We start from the raw sequence: 19,745 nt of genomic DNA, 5'->3' as shown, positions 1-19,745 counted from the left end.
GGCAGAGTTTGTATCAGAAGAAGACTGAGGCCCGGGGAGACACAGCAGCTAGAGAAACAGCTGTCTTATCAGCCCGCTGCAGAGATGGAGATGGCTCGAGAGGTCCTCAACAGATAATCACTCGAATAGGTTTGCAGTGCGCCAAACTTCACGCTTGATAAGGCCAACCCAATGTAGAGAGCAGCCCAGACCCTGCTCCATTCTGTTTTATCTGGGCTGTAAATTAAGAAATTGAAATTCAGGTGGCAGAGGCAAGCAGTCTGCTGATAGACCGCTAAAGTAAACTGTCATTAAAATGCTTTCCTCAAGCAGAAAGGGGGCGCCTGGAACGGAATGCTGTTGTTTTAGTCGGGGGTGGGGAGCGGTGAAAGACTAAATAAAGCCCACGTGTTTTAAAAATTATTTGGAAAGGAGAAACTCTAAGGAGTAGCAAAAGGACACAGCATCTTGATAACGATTCGTAGTCATAGCTACCATGCTAAACAATTTGAAAAGTATAAAGTTGTATGAATTTTGATGTAATACATATTAAGGAACAATTTAAAGCAATCATTTAGAAAAGATCGTTGTGTCTTTGTCAGAACATGGGGCAAAGGAAACTCTGACTACAGTGTTAAGTAAGAACAGATTCCAAATGAACTCTGAACTTTTCCTTTTGTTGTAAGAAAAGTAGATTAACCAGATACAGAATAGTTACCATATCTGAGGTTAACTTGACCTTGTTGTTGAAGTGATATATAGTCACCGGAGAAATTACAGGGTGATTTTTAGAATAGCCTTAAGAAGTGATCAATCACAGAAAAGAATCTGCTTAGCTACTTAAAAGAATAAGAGTTACATTTCACCCCCTCCCCCTCTGCCCACATAATTTCCATGAAGTAATTTCAGGAGACAAAAATTTCCGCGTGTGTATTTTGAAATCACCTGGTCCTTACAGCACATTTTATATCTCCAGTCTTATGTCTGCTTGATGGATATGAGACATGAAATGCTATGCATTATTTGAGTAAATGTTTCACAAAAAATTTTAAATGTTTAATGAGCAGAATATACTCAGTGTTGTCTTGATTCACTAATAACTACACTGTACCTCGTTCTTTTTGTCGTTGAGTGGATTGTAAATTCACTAGTGTACAATTATGGGAGTCTGTAAGTGTGAGAGGATGCATTGCATTTTCCACAATATCATTGATATTTCGAGTTTTAGCAGCAGTTCTAAAAAAGTACCTTTAGCCCATAATATGTAGTTACTGCAGCTTTAGAAAATCAATCACTTTTTACTTTGTTTAACCCCAAAACTTGGATCAGTGTCAGGGTGTACTTATTGACAATATAAGAGCTGCTTAAATTACAGTGGGGTAAGGAAGAATTAAAAATTAATTTATTGGGAAAAGTGATGAGAAAAAATTTAAGATGCTAGTACATGTTTTAGTACTTACAAAACTAATTAGATATGTATTTTAGAGTTCTTTTAAACTCTGAAGTTATCTAATGAGTTGCAGGGAAGTAAGCAAACAAATATAAGTCAGAGAATCTCAAACACATTTCTGAAGAATTCTTTATGCAAAAATCCTTCATATCTTGTAACAGAAAATAGGATTTTTTAAAAATTCAAGTGCATGGGTGAATGAGTGTTGTATGTATTCTTTAATGAGAAAGAAATTTATGTTTATGTAATTTAGCTCTTCCTTTCTGTACCATTATTTTCCATAATGTTATCATGTTGGATTAAATAATGGCTACTATATAAGCATTTTAAGTATTCTTTTAATGAATTCTAGCCTTTTAGGCACTGTTAAGTTATATTCCGAAAATCATGTAAGACTTCTTTGTGCCTGTTACAAATAACCAAACAAGTTTTAATTGCCAGCTTTAATGAGGGTTTTAAGCTATAGTTATTTTTGTTATTCTTAATTAAATTGCAAATATATATACAGAGGGCAGCTTAAACTACTCTTTGTCAATACAGGTAGGACTTGTTAAAGATGACAATTTACAGAAGGGTTAAAAGATGGACTCTCACTAAATCTGAAATGTGAAAACAGATATCTAATACATATAAAATAATATAACATTTCAAAACAAAGAATTTTAAAAAGAAAAAATTTCATTATTGAACAGAAAAATCTTTTAGCATTAAATTATTATAAACCTAATTTTTGTCACAAATAAATGCTATATATAGTTTCTAAAAGCATAGCAATTCATTATAAAAAATGAAAAATAACTAAAATTGTAAAAGTGCAAAATACATCTTTAGAGGGATTCCTCATGATTAATTCCTCTTTATAGGAAGTAGGATGCTAAATTTTTAAGGCAAAACAGTCTTTCTATGATGTATAAGGCAAAAATACTGAAAGCTTTGGAAATATCTAAAAGACATAATGTTTTTGTTTAAAACTGATTATAATTCCATTACCAAAAAAAAAAAATCACACAACTAATTGTGTTACAGATAGAACATTTATCTTCAGCTTAGGGTCAAATGAGTAATACATAATCAGTTCCTATTTTTAAATGTTTATTCCTCATCTTTGACAAATCACCCATTTCAGTTTGATTCTAGCATCTTTTGAGTACCTATATTTGTAGAGTATGTCTTTACAAATTTTTCAATAGTATAGCTTGTCAAAAAATTCGTCCTGTAAATAGAAATTGTAATGTTACTCTATTAGGTGCTACAATTTTGAAAATTGTTAAGAGTTTGGATTTTTACTCAGGTACATCTGGGTTTGAACCTGACTCCACCTTTGTGGGGTCCTCAGCAAGTTATTTTATCTCTTCTAAGCCTTGATTTCCTGATCCGTAAAATCATGATAATAATGCTTAATTTAGGTTCACTGTAAGGTTAAATATAATCATGAGTGGAAAATATTCAAGTTCCCTGTCATGAAGGAAGCAGCTGATACATGGTAACTACAATTATGGGAACAAAAATGGTGACTTAGCACATTTATTTGCTAAAGCCAGAATTAGAGTTCCTGATATTACATACTGTCTCTTAAGTATTTTCATTTGCTCCCATTAATGTCCTAACTGATATATCCTATGATAAATATCTTCTCACACTTCTAATTGTAACCAAGTTTAAAAGGCCCCAAAAGACATAAAATCTTCTGTCTGCCTGTTATGTGGCTTCAATATATTTCCCAATACAATTTCATGATTCACCCATAAAAAGTTGTGGGTCTTCAAAAAGGAACTTAGTCTGATATCCCATCTGATTGATATAATAATAAAAACACCTTAGATTTTTATAGTTCCTTTTATCACAGAAAGCTCAATGTACTTTTACATATTTATCATTGTAACCTAGGAGGTAAGGAAGGACATAAATTATTTCTCATTTTCAGCTAGGAGGTAAGGAAGGACATAAATTATTTCTCATTTTCAGTAGCATAACAGAGGCATTAGGAGTATAGGTAATATTTCTATTTAAGAGGAATACAGAACAGGTTTCCTGAATGTCAGTCTTTTTGCAATGTGTTATTTAGTCTTTTTGGCATTAATTATGACCATTGTTACTTTAGTTAGGCTCAAAATGTTAGTGTTTGGTGTTAAGTATAGGTTATAATTCAGTTAATTACTTGCTGAAACCAAGCTGAGTCAAATATATACTATCACTGTCTAATCAAATTAAAATATTTTGATTTTATGCCAAGACACTTTTATTTTTCAGTTATACATACAAACACACACATAGACACACACATATATTATCTATTCTTATTTACCATTCTGTGTTAACTCTAAGGCAAGAGTTTAAAAGTTACTCATCATTTATGGCCTTAAAAGAAATCAGTTTCAATCTTCTTATTACTTGCCTCTCCCCAGGTTCATTCTTTCTCCACATACATTTCATAGACTATTATATTTATTCCATTTACATAGGCTAACAGTACTTTCTGCCCTAGTTTTCTATTTCTTAGTTGTCTGTGCTTGAAAAATCTATCAAAATAAATATCCAAAGGAATATAGAGGTGGACTGTATAAAGGGCACAAGAGAATATGCTTTTTATAATAGTTTTTTGTTTGCTTTGAATGAAACAAAGTGGAGAAATAATGCCCACTTGACACTGTAAAACATATAATGTCAAAAAAAATACTAAAACTTGCTTATGGTTTATAGTTTTGCAGTTCCCTCCTGGGCTTACTTTGTCATGGATTGATATAGATGCAGCTGCAGATATGGACTTTCAGTGAGTGAATAGAATGCAAGGAAACAAAACTCTGCAGCCCAATGAAAGAATGAAACTTAAACTTTATAGATGTCTGCATGAATAGGTTGCAATGGAAAACCAGATTTAATGTTTTTATTTTAAACTTAAATAGGCATCTATTTGCACTTTAAATGTATCTTAAAATTTGATAAGATTAACCCACTCAATGGCAAGCCCAGTCATGTGACTGCCAAACTTCTATGAGGAAGTGTAATTAGCACCAAGAAGAAACTCACATGCTGACACACACAATAGCCAGAGCCGCTCTTTATTGCCATTTCACTGTCAACTCCTTTTAACCCTTCCTGTTGATGTAACTAAATGGAAAATCTATTTTCGTGATTGAGCATATGTATTTGCATTTTAAGACTGAAAATACTGTTGTAATAGAAACAATATTCTGTTCCTTTGGTCCTTGTCATTCTACTAGGAGAAATTAGAGACTATGGTTGTTTGAAATGTCAGTTTTTGTAAACATGAGTTGGAAGATGTAACATAAATGAATGGTGTTACAGACTGTTAAAGTTGTTTGAGTAACAAATAGACATTTCCCTGAAACATTTTGACACAATTTACTGTGAAATTTCTTTTTTTCTCTTGCTGAACTTTCTAGATTCCTTGTGCAGACAATAAGAAGAAAAGCCTTTCTTTTATGTCAGTGTTCACTATTTAACTCACAGAGCATGATGTTTTCTAGAATACTAATATTTCCTGGATGTAAAATGAATACTAAAAGAAAGGCATGTCTTTATGTTCATCATATCAAAAGAATACATGAAAATATGAGCCCCTTTATAAGATTTTTATGAAAGGAAAATATAAATATATATTGTGGTATTTTATTCCTTAAATTTAAAAGACCTTTATATGAATCTACTTTATTAGGATGTGTGTGTGGAGGGGGGCACGTGTGTTCAGAACAGATGAAATGATGTTCAAAGGTGAAAATTACAAGACTTTGATGGTGGAGACTAGGCTGACTGTGGTGAAGGCAGTAAATGGGCTGGAGGGTGATAGGGTATCAGGTTGGTTAGGTATTGTGGAATTACTTCACGGAGGGCTTTGAGAGCCAGCAGAGGAAGTACTGACATAAAACAACTGGATATAGGATGTATCTATTGACAATCATATATTCTGGACTTGGCAAGCAGGAGGAGACTCAAAGGCACAGGAATCAGAATCAAGCCATAAGGAGGGTTGCAAAACCTTTTGTCTAAAACCTAAGACTGCTTGGAATGAGGTGGTAAGGTCAGGGATAGAGATAGGGGGAAGACTGACAGATATAGAAAAGAGGTTCACCCTGATAATAACGAAAATGTTTTCATGCCAAAATATTTATAGCAGGTGCTGAAAAAGTGATAGCACTCAGAACAAATAATATATTTGAGCCCAAGAGCCCAAGGAAAGCTGTGAGGGAGAGAAACCAGGAATCACAGCCTCTCAGGCTGCACCTGCAGTTGCCTCTAAGATACCTTTGTGCCTAAGAGGGAGCTTTAAAAACACTGCTAGGAAAGGATGCACTGAGCTAAAGATTCCTGGGCTTAGAGAAAGGAGACATGAGTCCTAATATTACTCCTCTCACTAACTAGCTGATTGCCTTCAAGTCACTCTTCCTAAACTTCCTGATTCCCAGAACACTGAATTAGTAAGAATACTGATAATGGGTAATGAGCATTAAGTACATACTATGTGCTAGGCAGCATTCTAATGCATTATGTACATTAAATCATTCAATCCTCACAATAATCCTACCATTTTAAAGATGAGGAAACTGAGGAAATTAAGTAATTTTCCAAGATCACACAATTAGAATTTAACAGAGCTGGGATTTGACCCCAGGTAGTCAATTTTTATGGCCCAAGTCTTTAGCTGCTATTTATTAAATAACCTCTAAAGTACTATCTAGATGCAAAGTTCAGTAATTTGAAAAAAAAAAGGCAGAAATTAAAGATAACATAATACTTGCAATAGAACAAAAGCATAAGGAAAATGGATATTGCAGTTAACATAAACAGACAAAACTATGTTTTTGGAACAAATAATCATACTCATGTCTTGCCATATTATCTATTGCCAACAAATGGAAGAGAGATCAAAGTGATAATTGGATGATTTGCTTCTTTAAATGATTCAGGTCAAATACAATAGGATTTTAGAAATATTACAGTATATGTCCAAGGAAGTCCTAACCACTGACATTATTATTTTGGGGTTTGAGGAAATTTTATTATTTAGCTTTTGTAAATTTTGATATCCAAATGTCTAATCCATAACTGTATGGCAACTAGTTATAAAAACCATTAAAAGGAATAGTATATATTTGTAATTTAGTGATATATGAGGATTTCCATGAAATATTGAATGTTGAGAACATTCACTAAATATAGACAGGATGGTACTAGAACATTAAACAGTGGCTATTTTGAAATAATAAGAATTGGTCTATAGTTATATTTTTCTTTAGTTCCTGCATTATTGGGTTTGTAAAAATTTGGAGTATGTGTCTTTTATATAATAGAAACACAGGTAGTTTTGTGTCTTGAGGAAAAAAACTTCAGCAGCTCAAGAGCTCAAGCTTCAGCTGTGTAGCCACCAGGTGGGAGCAGGTGGTAATATTGAGGGGTGAGGACCAGAGAGAAGACAGATTAACAGCCCTGGAGCTTTATATTTTATACAAAAAAATAATATGCTCTTACAAAAGCAAATCTTGATATTTCATGCATATGAAAAATAAGTGTAATAGAGTAAAATGATTTAAAAAATCTCAGAAATTGCTCTACCAGTTTCTTAGAAGAATACAGTATCAGATCTAACTATTCTGTCCAGTTAGAATATTAATTTTATACAAGAACATCAACTATTTCCTTCTCTTACTCCTATTTATATTATAGCCAAGGGATGTTCTTTTCATTTAATTAATCATTTCTTTTTCCCCATTATACCCTTTCCTACAGTTCCTGTAGAATCTCATAAAATGAGCCAACTAGAAAAGCCCTTAAAATGATTTGCTTGTATTTCTATGGCATATATGTAAGTGAAAACCATAATACAGTAAATAATTATAATGAGACAGAATAAAAACTGGCTTCCTAACAGGTACCATTTAGTGAATTGCTATTCCAATGCCCTAAACAGTCACCTGAGTTAATTCAATTTTCATATTGTTTAATTTTTGTCTTTAAAAACATTCCTCAGAGAAAGAAAAAAACTGGACTACTGTCTCAGCTCTATAGGATTGTACAGTCTGAACATCCTCATTTATTTACTTAATTTTGCCATTAAAATATTCTAATATTATGACCAAGGATCTAACAAGAGGTACATGCAGGTATTATTAATTGTTAAAGGAGTATGATTTAACTTGTAGTATTGGTAGAACTGGAAAAGAAGGTATTAAGAAACAATATCAAAATAAGAGAAATATATTTTTAACATGTATTTTAAAGTGGCTCTGTTACTATCTTTAAAGCTTTATAAATTGCAAACATGTATTAACTTTTAGATATGAATTATGACCATTTTGAAAAAAGTTATTTGTCATCAACAGAGGACATAAAGTGAAGCTGCCCTCGCTCATGCACTCATCTGACTCATGGCGCAGTCTTGAATAATTTTAAACCAAACATGACTGTGGCAATCAATTTTCAGCCAATTTATTGGGCATGAGTTAAAGCCAATTAAAAAACCATTTTTGGTGCAGTTCAAGGGGAAAAATGTATAAACCCATGAAAAACAGATTTCAGTCCTAGACATGAGTCATCACTATTCTAAATAATGGTGTCAGCCCCAAATCAGAAAGAACAAATTCTAAAACTGCATATTCTACACTGGAAACTGCATTTCTCAGCAATGATTTTATACAACTTCTCACACTTTTAAATGAGAAATTAACCTGGAAGGAAAATCATGCTCTTCTAACTATCTCATTTCTAAATTTTTTTTAGCCATGAAATTAAAAGGTAGTTTATAGCAGCTCTTGAGTTTCTGAACTAAGAATTAAGGTAGAAAGTCATTTGCAACTTTTATACAAAAAAAAAACAAAAACATTTTACAATTTTCAAGTATCTTTTACCTATTAGACCATTTCTCCTTTCACATGCATACAGTGGTTCTGTTTTAAGGCCATAAAGTGAAACAATCCCTGTACACTCCAGATAATCATAGGGTACTCAAGGCAACAAAATGGAAGTTTCTAGGTTAGAATTACAGCTATAAAATACAGCCATCCATTTTCAATAGGCATATTACAAAGGCCTTTTCAGAGTTGCCGTGGTTCAAGTATTCAAGGCAACCTACATTCTAGTTCTGTGGCTCCCATGTCCTTGGTATATGACTTAGGCAAGTTTGACTTCTCTTCACCTCAGCTTTCTCATTGGTAAAATGAGTTACTGCAAAAAGAATAGTCACATTTTAAGGGATATTGTGAATATTAAGTGAAAAATATTTGTCAAGTGCTCAGGAGAGTGCCTGTCACAGAGTGAACATTCAGTGAATGATGTAACTGGTGCAAGGCAGTAGTTTTCACACATAACTAAGCACCCATGTCTTGGCCCACCCGTGGAGGTCTTGTCTTTTCAAGTACATATGCTTCCCAGGGTAGACATCCTACTCAGTAATTCTGAGGTGATGTTTGAAGCATTTGTGTTTATAAAAACCTCCATGGATGATTCTGATGAACTACTGATTTAAAACAAAACACAGTACAGATTTTTTTCAGTTGCCCAGTTAACATGGCAGTAAAGTAAACTGCCTTGAACTGTTTTGGTTCGGCTCTCTGTTGAGCAGATTAATTGGAGTAATTGTCAGATTTGTACTTTGTGTTATGCTGGAAGAGATTTAACTGGGAGACTTTTAAGATTTTATTTACATTCATATGTCTGTGAGGTCACAGAATAAGCATGATTTCCCACAATTTCCTGTTATTACAATAGAACTACAGACATGTGAGATAACCCTGGGAAATTAAAGAGTCATTCCATTGGCATGGATATATATTAGTGTTTACTATATTTTGTAGCTTTTACTTCTGTTTTAACAAATGTAGGCAGATAAGACAACATTTCCAAGTTAATGTTTTTCAGAATTTATTTTCCTGTTGAGTTAGTGCATTTCTAACTGTGCTATTTCAAGATAAGTAAGCAGTCTCCTCAGTGACAAAAATCAAGGAGGGCCATGTGGTTAAGAAAAGCAACTACCAGAAAAGTATTTATTTTGGCCTGACATGACCACCAACAGGGTATTCAGCCCATGATTGTTTAACAAAAAATGAGGGAATTTTTCCTGGGAGTGACTTTTCAATATTAACTGAAACCAAGACTCTCCTTAATATCTTCCAAATAGTGGAGATTAATTCATTAGATTAACAACCTGTCTGCCTCCTTGGAAGAGGAAGAGCAAGTGTCCTAGTAGGCCTTGGGTTTTAGTAATGTTGGTAAACGGACAGCACAAGCCTAGAGGAACAAAGGGTAGCCAGGGTACTAGATGTATCAAGAGGTGATAGAGAGGTGAGAAAACCAACTCCATAGTTTTCACCATTTTTGCCTAGGGAAGTTCTAGGTGAAGCTAGTATATTCTCAGACTTTTGGCTTCTATAGGCTTTGCTGATAAGAAATCAGTTCTTTTTACCCTGGCATATCTCTACACAAAAATCCAAGAGAATTCCAATACTGCTACACCACCAGAGTTTATATTTAGAGAGTTTTTAGAGGAAACCATTGATATAGTCTCTCCCTAGATCTGAGAATGCAAACTGCATAGACTGCTGAAGAGCTCACTGGGAAAATACTTATTCTCTGGGAACATTCTACTCCCTCCTCCCCGCCAAGGTTTAAAAATGATTCTATAGTCTAGACATAATTAAACATAATCTCTTGATAAGCTATTGGTAGATCAAGACGTTGAATAAGATACTGATCAAGGAATTGGTATACTCAGATTCTAGATTTAAAACTGTGAAATTTCTATTTTTCTATATATAAAATGAAATTATAGTATTTGATTTCCTTACTTTTTGAGGTTATTGTGGAGCCAAAATAAAATGACATACATGAAAACTTGAAAAATTTTATTATTATGACATAAGAATTGAGAGGGAAAAAAAGTTATTTTTTAATGTATACAACTCTGTAGCAAATTATCCAAAAGCCTTCCAGGAACATATTTCCTTTTTCTTATTAAGTGAACTTTTTTTTTTCCTTTTTCAATGATTTCCCCAAGAGTTTAAAAATCAAGTTGTATGATAAGAACTCTATGTTAAGACTTAAAAAAGTGAAATTGCCTGAAACTTGCTGAACTATCATGGAACATGAAAATGAAAATCTGTAGAAAAAGTGAAATCTTCCATTTTATTTGTTTATGAATGTAATGTTTTATCCAAATCCTTAGACAATTGGTTTTTTAAATGTGGCTCTTTGAAATTTTAGAGAACAGAGTCCTTTCATAATTTTTCTCTTAACCAGCACAGAATTGCTTTCTGACAGCTGGAAGCTTGAGCTGTTAACTCTGACACTTTTCTATTTCACCTGAGTTCAAGGACCCTCAGTGTGTCATTAGGAGGACAGCCAGCAATGTATGTGCTCAGAACCATGTCCAATGCAACCTAATTGCAAGGCCACCCCTCCTTACAGGTAACTCAGAACCCCTGTGTCACCTGAATAAGAGAGATATTCTCTCCATTGAGGAAAACCAATTTCTGGAAGAACCTGTTTCTGACCAATGGTCAAGATCACAAGGCTCATGTGACCATAGGATTTCTTGAAGGATTCTGATGTCAGTCACAGGATTTGATATCCTTTTAATGTTATCAGTACGCTCCCTACCTTTTTAAAAAATAGTATTATATAGGAAATTTCCCTTTCATTTAGAGTGCATTTCTGAGTCTTAGTGGATATACTAAGTAGCTAACTCCATTTTTAACTTACAAGAAGAGCAAGCAAAAAGATTATTTCAGAACTTCTGCCATTGCAGTACTATTTATTGTATCCACTAGAGGACCCCTCTCTGAACGGCTCAGAATTTCTCCCCTTTCATTCCCTGTGGCCTCTAGCATTTAATGCTCAACTAATCTCTTGAGTTGGGCCACCAGCTACACATCAGTGTTGGGATGAAAACATCTCCTCTACTTTAACACCTCCTGCTAGTTCAATAAAGCGATGTTTAAATAAATGAACTGGCTTCAATGAACTGTACTTGCCATTTTTTTCCTGCTTCTTAGCTAGATAAAATGGAGATAATTATGAAGTGGATGAGCAGGTTTAATGAAAGCCAGTTTCTTTTGGTACACTCCTGAAGCAGCAATCATCATCTGTTTGGCTTTTGAAGAGCAACAATTATAATCACTTAAACCCCCAAGGGGAACAAAAATAGAATTTACATTAGCATATAAAATATACAGCTGGATTGGGCAAGCCTATAAAATTCTGGGGAAATCATTCTAATCTGAATGCTATTCAAACTCACAAGTAAAATGAGTTCAAGAGTATTTTACATGCTTCCTTCCTATAAAATAATACATATAACAATGTGGAGAGGATTTTCCTAAAAATGAACACAAGGAAATAAAATTGTTGCCAGGAGAGAATCCCAGCAGGAATGGGCTAAACTGTATTGTCAAATCATCAGAGAGCAAAATGTATAATGATATTCACATGAAGTACTAATCACTCTTAAGTGAAGATTTTTCATGCATTTGGGAGTTTGAGGAAGAAAATAGGGTGGTTTCAGCCCATTCAATGATGAAAATCATAAATAAGGAAAATTTTGGATTAATGGTACTTTGCTCTGTTGTAAATGTGAATGCAATACAAAGGAAAGTGAAGTCACTTAAATTGATACCCTACTGTTATGTAGCAGAACTCTTTTTCCTATTTCAAAACATTTTCATATCATTCTCTCTTAAATAACCTTCCATACACTTCCCTTTCTAATTCTAGCCCAGATCACAAGCAGTCTCCCTCACCATTTATGTTATTTAATTACTTTTGCTTTTGTGTGCCTTTCACAGTTTGCAAGACACTTTTTTTTTTTTGGTAGAGCATCTAGAAGAATAAAAACGGAGCCTTTGCTTTATCCATTATGCTACTAACAACAAAACACTAACATAATCAATATATTAAAGGCTTCCCAGCAGTGCACATTTGTCAAAGGCTGTGCATCTGAGGAATTACACTAATGAATCTTGAAAAATCCAGCATCCTTGCTGTCCCTCTTCATAAGTTGATGTCAAAATATAAAAACTAGAAAATACATACTTCATCTTTGTATTATTTGAAGGCCCACTATTACACTTTTTTAATGGAAAAAGTGTGCAAAACTTCACTGAGAAGCACTTCCTGAATACCCACACTAAAGCCAACTGCAGGTTTATAGGTGAGAGCTCCTAAAAGCACTTTGCACACACCTCTGATAGCAATTTTCTCACTGCATTATAACCATTTGTTGACACGTCTGTCTCCTACACAGACAGTGGTGCACAGCTTGATAGCAAAGCCATCCTTTCCATTGGGTGTCTAGCACTGTGCCAAAAACCTAGTAAGCATGCAATAATGTTTGTTAAATGAAGAATATCATCCATTTGTATCCCAAGACACATCAAAATGTTAACAGTGTCTATGGTAAGAATCAAACATATATTAAATACCAACTCTGCCATAATATCAAAATTAGTGGTAAAAAATTATGCACTGAATAATTAGAAATTCACAAGCCTAGATTACTGTAGTAATCTTCACTCTCATCATTCTTAACAAAGAATGGTGGTCAACTTTTAGACTTTATTAAATATTTATAATGTGTCATGTGGTTAATGTTTTTTGCTGGAAATACTAAAAAACATGAGTTCTTATTTAAAAATAAATAAAACACTTAGCACTGCCTTCTCAGCCTTCATTGATATCTGCCAGGTGTGGTGGTATCTAGCTTGTATTATTCTGCCCTTTCCTGTAAACCCTTCATGCCCTGAGAGACTTCGAAAGCCCATAACATCTAACTTTACTTTGAACACAAAATGAATGAATTCATATTTAAAGGAATTTACAGGTATAATTGAGGTGCACAGCTTGAAGGACTCCAGGACCTGTGCAGGCACTGTCTTAAGGTCCTTTTATTCTTTTCCTTGTCTAAATATTTACTAAAGATTTCCACATTTTCCTGATAATTTTTCAAATGAAGTTATCATTTTGTATGAAGTTATGGGGAAGCAAAAGTGGAGCGGTAGAAGAAAACAGATTCCATAAACCGATCCCAAAATACTCTAGATTTTTAGTTAATAATAAAGGCAGTTAATATTTTTGTCATTAGATAAAATTCAGTTTTGTGCCATTATCACATAAGTTTAACACTGAAATCTGCTTCAATAATTTTTTTACTTCATACTAATAAAACCATTAACTTTTTGTATATGTATATTTATATACATTTATTATTTATAAATACAGACCTATGCACACAGATGAATTTGCAGGGAAAAAATTGTCTAGATACAGTCCTATGATTGTAGTACATAATATAGTAATGTAAATTTCCAAATCAAGGGTAAAATAGAAAACTACACAAATATTTTATTAACTGTGATAAAAACAGAGCCTGAATTTCCTTAGGATGAGGCAAGTAACTAGAATTAGTTTTTTTGCTGGGTAAAAATCCAAGGGTATTTTGAGGCATGCTCTCCAAGGTCAAAGTAAAGTAGAGTTGAAGTTATATGACCAAGTGCAGAATATTGTAAGGTTGAAGCCTCACAATTCTCCCTTTTTTAACATGGTTCTTAAAAGTCCAAAATTATCAGACTTAAAAAAGCTATTGGCACTTTCATAGCAATTGGGATTTAAACATGATAGATCTGGATGATGTAACATTATGAAGGTCTGAAACATACAAAACAGATGAATCAAATTTTAAAAGTTCTTAATTTAACAAGAGTGTTGATTCAAATTCTGGTGAGCTATCTGCATTTAAAAAAAAGTAACCCAATATTTTTAGAAAAGGTTTACACGAAACAACTCCAGAGCCCATATACTGCATAAAATGCAGATAGAGTTATTCAGAGCACTTTCACTTCTTCTTAGGTGAAAGTGAGAAATTGAGCAGTTTTCTGCTGAATGTAAATAATGTCCTTAAACATTTTCTTCATTGGTACTTAGGAGTACGTGAATGGATTATCTTGATAAAATCATAGCATCTCCATTTTTGCAGATCCAAGTTAATAAATAAGTAAACATTATCAGCTGCAATATCTGTGTCCCAATCTTTCAGGTTCAAAGATATTATTTTTAAAACAGAGCAAAATTAGAGCTTTTTAAAGGGAAAGGATTTTTCTCTACTATTTGAAAGTCTATCATGTTTAATATTTAAAAAATAATTCACATAATGGGGCCCCATTTGAAAAATATATTTGCTATATCACTTTCATTTTTTATGTCTCTTTAGTTCACTTTATTTTTTTAACTCATCTTTGAATATGCTTTTTGTTCTTTGATTAGTACATTTTAATTTGAAATTATTTGAATAGCTTTGTTATTATTTTTTTTAATTAATTTTTTTGAAGTATAGTTATTATACAATCTTCTATTGGTTTCAAGTATACAACACAGTGGTGCAACAGTTACCTACATTATTAGATCCTCACCCCCACCAGTGCAGTTATTAATCTGTCAATATGGGAAGATGTTACAGAATCATTGGCTATATCCCTGTGACCAACTTACATTATGACTGAGAATTTTTGTGCTCCTTTTTCCCCCTCACTCGCCCCACCCACGCACTCCCTCCCCTTTCCCATGGTAATGACCAGTCACTTCTCAGTGTCTGAGTCTACTGCTATTTTGTTCTAAATGAATTCACTTTAAAAAGACACTGCATAATTATGGTAGAAGTTAACTGAGTATAAGAATATCAAGGTAAACTCTAACAGAAAATATATATTATGGCAAAAAAAAATCATCAAATGATTTGCTACCTATAAAATCATGTATTTCATTACTTCAGCAAATGCTATGGTAATTGAATTTTTAAAGTCTTTAAAATGAAAAATTAAATCCCATTTAAGTTGGTAAAATGAAATAAAAGTCACTCTATTGATTTTAAGTACACTTTCAGGAAAACTGGGTTTGCAAGTAAGGTTTTCCTTTTATTAAGTAGATATGGTTGGTACTTATTTGAATATACTTTGTCATTATAACTGATTTAATCTTCCTCTCCTTTTATTTGATTTTGGGGTAGGATGGAGAATGCAATAAATTCTCCATAATTATTGCCCCCAAAAGAAATGACCAGCCAAAGTAGGCTGATGGTATCCAAACCCAATTTAGGTATATAGATAGAAATATTTCAGCAAGATTTTTTCCTCAAAAAATGTTTTGTCAAAGTAATTGCCAAGATTAACAAGGTAATTATTCTTATCTTTGGAATTTGTAGAGATTATATGAACTTATGGGGAAGGTCTCTTTAAATTTAGTAAGTTATTTCATATATTTTCTATTATTTGATTATCAGTTTGTTTGATTCGGGACCTAAATTTAGAGTCAGATAGATTTTTGATTCAAATCCTCACTAAGATGTCTGAGCTTACCCTATTCATTTAAGTCATAATAAAACCTACCATGTGTTTTGAAGATTAACTGAGATAATACATGTGAAGCACTTCCTATATGACTGGAGTCATGCCAGGATCATGGCAAGTAAATACATGTTAACTATTACAATTAGCTTCATACCTGATTCAGACTGTGTATTTGGTATATGATAGTAAGGTTAATACAAATAGAAGTAATAAATGAAGATTAGCTTTCATTTTTAAAATGATAGTATCACTTCAGCCATTCCTTTTTTGCCTTTTTGCCTGCAGGTACAAATTTCATGTCCTCAACATGGTGTAAGAGGTAGAACCTTGCAATGTAATATTAGATGACCCTGGCTACCACCCATTTTCATTCCCTACATCTCATCCATTTTGCTCCTTTATTTATGATACCATTTACTTAAAGTGAGTTGATGTTATGGGGAACAATAAATATTTCTCTGAGAGTATTGTTTACTTAGAACTTTGTTCTTATGAACATTATAAACTTCTTGTTATTTGTAAAATTTATTCTAATGGACTGAGGTTTAGGGAAAATACCAGTCCATGGCCACTGTATTTCTAATGTGCTAAAAACATATAATTAGAACACTGAGGAAAGAAAAGGCTTATTATAGTATTACATTCTTATAGAAAGAAATTTCCATATTAAGAATATTTGGTAAATCTAAAATTGCCACACTAGTATTAGTGAGGGAAAGTGCCAGGAACATACGTTGCTAAATAGTCTAGGTACTTTTATAGGATATTAAACTATATGCACTGTTATGGATTATACTTAAAAGCAATTACCCAACTTATTTTAAATAATAATTTTTTATGAATGTCTTCAACTATAACAGTATATTCAGTGTGTAGGTAGAAAATTACAGTAAAATTGAAGACTTGTTTGGGACTATGAGTAGGTAAAATAATTTTGATTAAAGGTGTTTTTTCTCACAGTATCAAAGTAATCTAATTTTACACATCTACAGGCCATAAATATACTTGCAAGTATCTATACAACATTGGTAGATAGTAAATTGTTACTTTGTTTATATTTTGTAGAAAAATACAGTTCAAGATGCTTATTTTAAAACCCCAGATAGTACTAACGTAGTTCAAGGTTAATTCCAAAATTGAAAAGGTATGACAGTTAAGTAGTATGGTCCAAAATAAATTATAAAGTTAAAAATTTTGTTAGTTGACTACCCATAGTCTAAAAATATCAGTACATTAAGAAAAGCAACTCTTGGCTACAACAAATACATGAAATAATACATTCTAGTCTAAACTCTTCTGCGATTTTTCTTTCGAAGTTGTACTGAATTGATTCTGCTTGTACCAACAGATTAGTAGTTTAGTTAGCCATTTCGTGTTTAAGCTCTCAAAGTGAAAACTTTTTAAGGATGATGATTGCAAATAGCAAGACAAAAAGCAATGGTGAAGACTTTGGAAGTCAACTTCATAAAGTGTCACTTTCCTGTGATAGTTTCTGGTAAATTACAGTAATTTTATGTAGAACAGACAAAAAATAAGTCAGCTGTTAAAAGAAGTTATCAAATCATATGCCTAATAAAACATTCATTTTCATTGTAATATAATCAGTTAAAAAGTTATTTTCTGTGTTTCTTATGCTAAGAGGGAGTTTATAATAACTCAAAAGTTTTTATTTCAGATCAAAATGTAAGCACTGTAATTACATCTGCACACATATAAATGAAAGTTAAGAATGGTTTCAACAAAACATGAAAACAAGTCCTTTCAGGGGGGCATTTTTGTTTCTATTTCATCCTTCAAATGAGAAAACGAAAATGGCATTCCCTCATCAGAGAACTTGCAGGTTCATTCCAATATAGGGCATCCAGTCATCTCCCTGGCAACAGCCATTGACAAATTAAAAGTCAAATGGATTCACAAACAGAAAAAGTTAAGACTACTGAACACTGTTAATTTTTTTTTTTTTTTAGTGCTGAGCTGGCCAAAATATTTAGAATTTTCCAGAGGAAAGGTTGAGTCTTTTACCAAACCTGGAATTATTAACTCAACCACAAATATTAAGTTGGATAGCTATTCTCAGAAAGTGAATGAGATAAAGGAACAAAACTCAGAAGTCCTTCTCTGGATCTAGCACTTCAAAACACATAAAAGGGATTAAGAGAGGGGTTGAGGAAGGATCCTCAAATGCATCTGTACACTTTAGTTCAAAAGGGGCAGGGGCGGGAAGAGCGATGGGAGATGTGGGAAGGGTAGTAAGCAATTCCTTTTTCCAGCCTCAAACTTTTTAAGATCACAACTTTCCAAATGTATTATTTGGGCATCCTTTAAGGTTTAAAATTTGTCTAAGAATGATGATTTCTAATGTTGCTACCCGAAGAAGTGTGAAGAAGAAAAGAAAGGTCTAACGTTGCAGGTAAGGACACAGAGACTGTAGTGAGTGAGGGTGACCCCATTGTTCCTTTTCTCATTAAGGATTTTGATCAGGAATGACCTCACTACTGTGCTGAGTTCAGTAAGTCAGAGCTGCACGGTTCTTTTGAAAACAGACAATAACCTAGTTCCTTTTCCCTCCCTCCCCGGCACCTCGACCCTGCAGACAGTCAACTCTTTCCCACTTGAAATGCACCAAACCCATTACCTTCCCGAATATCAACCAGATTAAATACGGCACATGTCTACTGACCGTAGTAACGAGAAAAACAAAATTAGAACTATTGCTTTCATCGCTCCCTCTTCCCAGCCCTCAGCTCTTTGTGTGTGATGATTCCCCTTCAAAGCATCCACACACCCAGCGTACAAGAAAAAATGGTAATTTTTGGCTTAAAAGTTCACTTACCACGGCAACCTCATATTGCTTTGTCATGCTTTTTGCACTTAATTTTTCAAAACTGCTTGTGCAGGACGCAGAACTGGGAAGGCAGGACTAAAGTATCTCTAGTAATCACAACAAAAAGGAGAGAACATTCACCAATCAGAATAACATTTAAATGCACAAACCCGAGCTAGACGCAAGGTTCTGACGATACTAGGGAGGGGTGGGAGTGGAAAAAGCAAAGCTAACGAAACAAAAGGTAAAGGGGAGAGTTGAGTGGTTGGAGAGGAAATTGATCCAAGCCGCCTTTGGACTGAGGACTGGCTTAAAACCACCCGCACCACCACCCCCCGCCCCCAGCACCCCCGCGATTACCCGAGTGACTGCACTTGCCTCCAGCCAGCTCAACTGCAGGAGAGGAATGCCCCATCTAAGTTCACTAGCCCTGCCAGTCTTCCACTGCCTGATGGGTTCGTTCAGAAAACACTTCCAGAGGCATCCATCCACTTGAGGTCTGGGTTTGGCTGCTGCTGCGGGGCTGCGGCGAGCAGCTGCTAGGATCGTTGCCGTCTCGTTCCTGCCTCATTCGCGCTGCACAATAGTCCCGGCTGGGTGCACCTCATTAAGCCAGCACGAAAGCCCCAGGAGCAGGGCAAGCAGTGTGACAGCGCTGCCCCTTTGTAATGACTGTGTGATGGATGCAACCAAAGGGTGGGGTCTGGGTGGGTCAAAACTGTTAATGACGGTATGTATCATTCTGTTCTCCTGGAGAGGGAAGCCCCCTGCCCTCCCCCTAGGTCTCTCCCTCCCTCCCTCCCTCCCTCCCTCCCCCCCCCCCCTCTCTCTCTCTCTTTCTCTTTCTCTTTCTCTCTCTCACTCTCTCTCTCCCCACCCACCCCCAAACACACACACAGACACACACACACACATTTTGCTTCCTCTTTCCCCACCTCCCTATGGCATTTTCTACAGTCTGCATTTTATAAAGTATGAAAACCAGCAAACTATCAGGTCATTTCTATCTAAACAGCTCATGAAAGGCGAATTTATCCTAACACTCAAGGAAACACAAGTTCCTAACATTGAAAATACAGGCGGAAGCGGTGCGAGATGAGCTGGGAGGGTGGGTGGCAGAGCAGGCGGGGAAGCGAGGTTGGAAGGG

General features: G+C 34.4%; 1 protein-coding gene across 1 annotated transcript in view; it reads right to left on the bottom strand.

Annotated features, from left to right (window-relative positions):
- Positions 1 to 18,700, bottom strand: part of ELAVL2 (ELAV like RNA binding protein 2) — a 163,513-nt gene extending 144,813 nt beyond the window's left edge. Inside the window, exon 1 of the mRNA XM_037020594.2 lies at positions 18,608 to 18,700. The gene's annotated coding sequence lies outside the window, so the exon portion shown is untranslated. The remainder of the gene's footprint in view (positions 1 to 18,607) is intronic.
- Between the last annotated feature and the right edge of the window lie 1,045 nt (positions 18,701 to 19,745).

This window comes from Manis javanica, chromosome 2 (assembly GCF_040802235.1).
Source record: "Manis javanica isolate MJ-LG chromosome 2, MJ_LKY, whole genome shotgun sequence".
NCBI classification, from domain to species: Eukaryota; Metazoa; Chordata; class Mammalia; order Pholidota; family Manidae; genus Manis; species Manis javanica.
The sequence above is the reverse complement of the archived record's forward strand: the minus strand, read 5'-3'. Positions and strand labels throughout refer to the sequence as shown.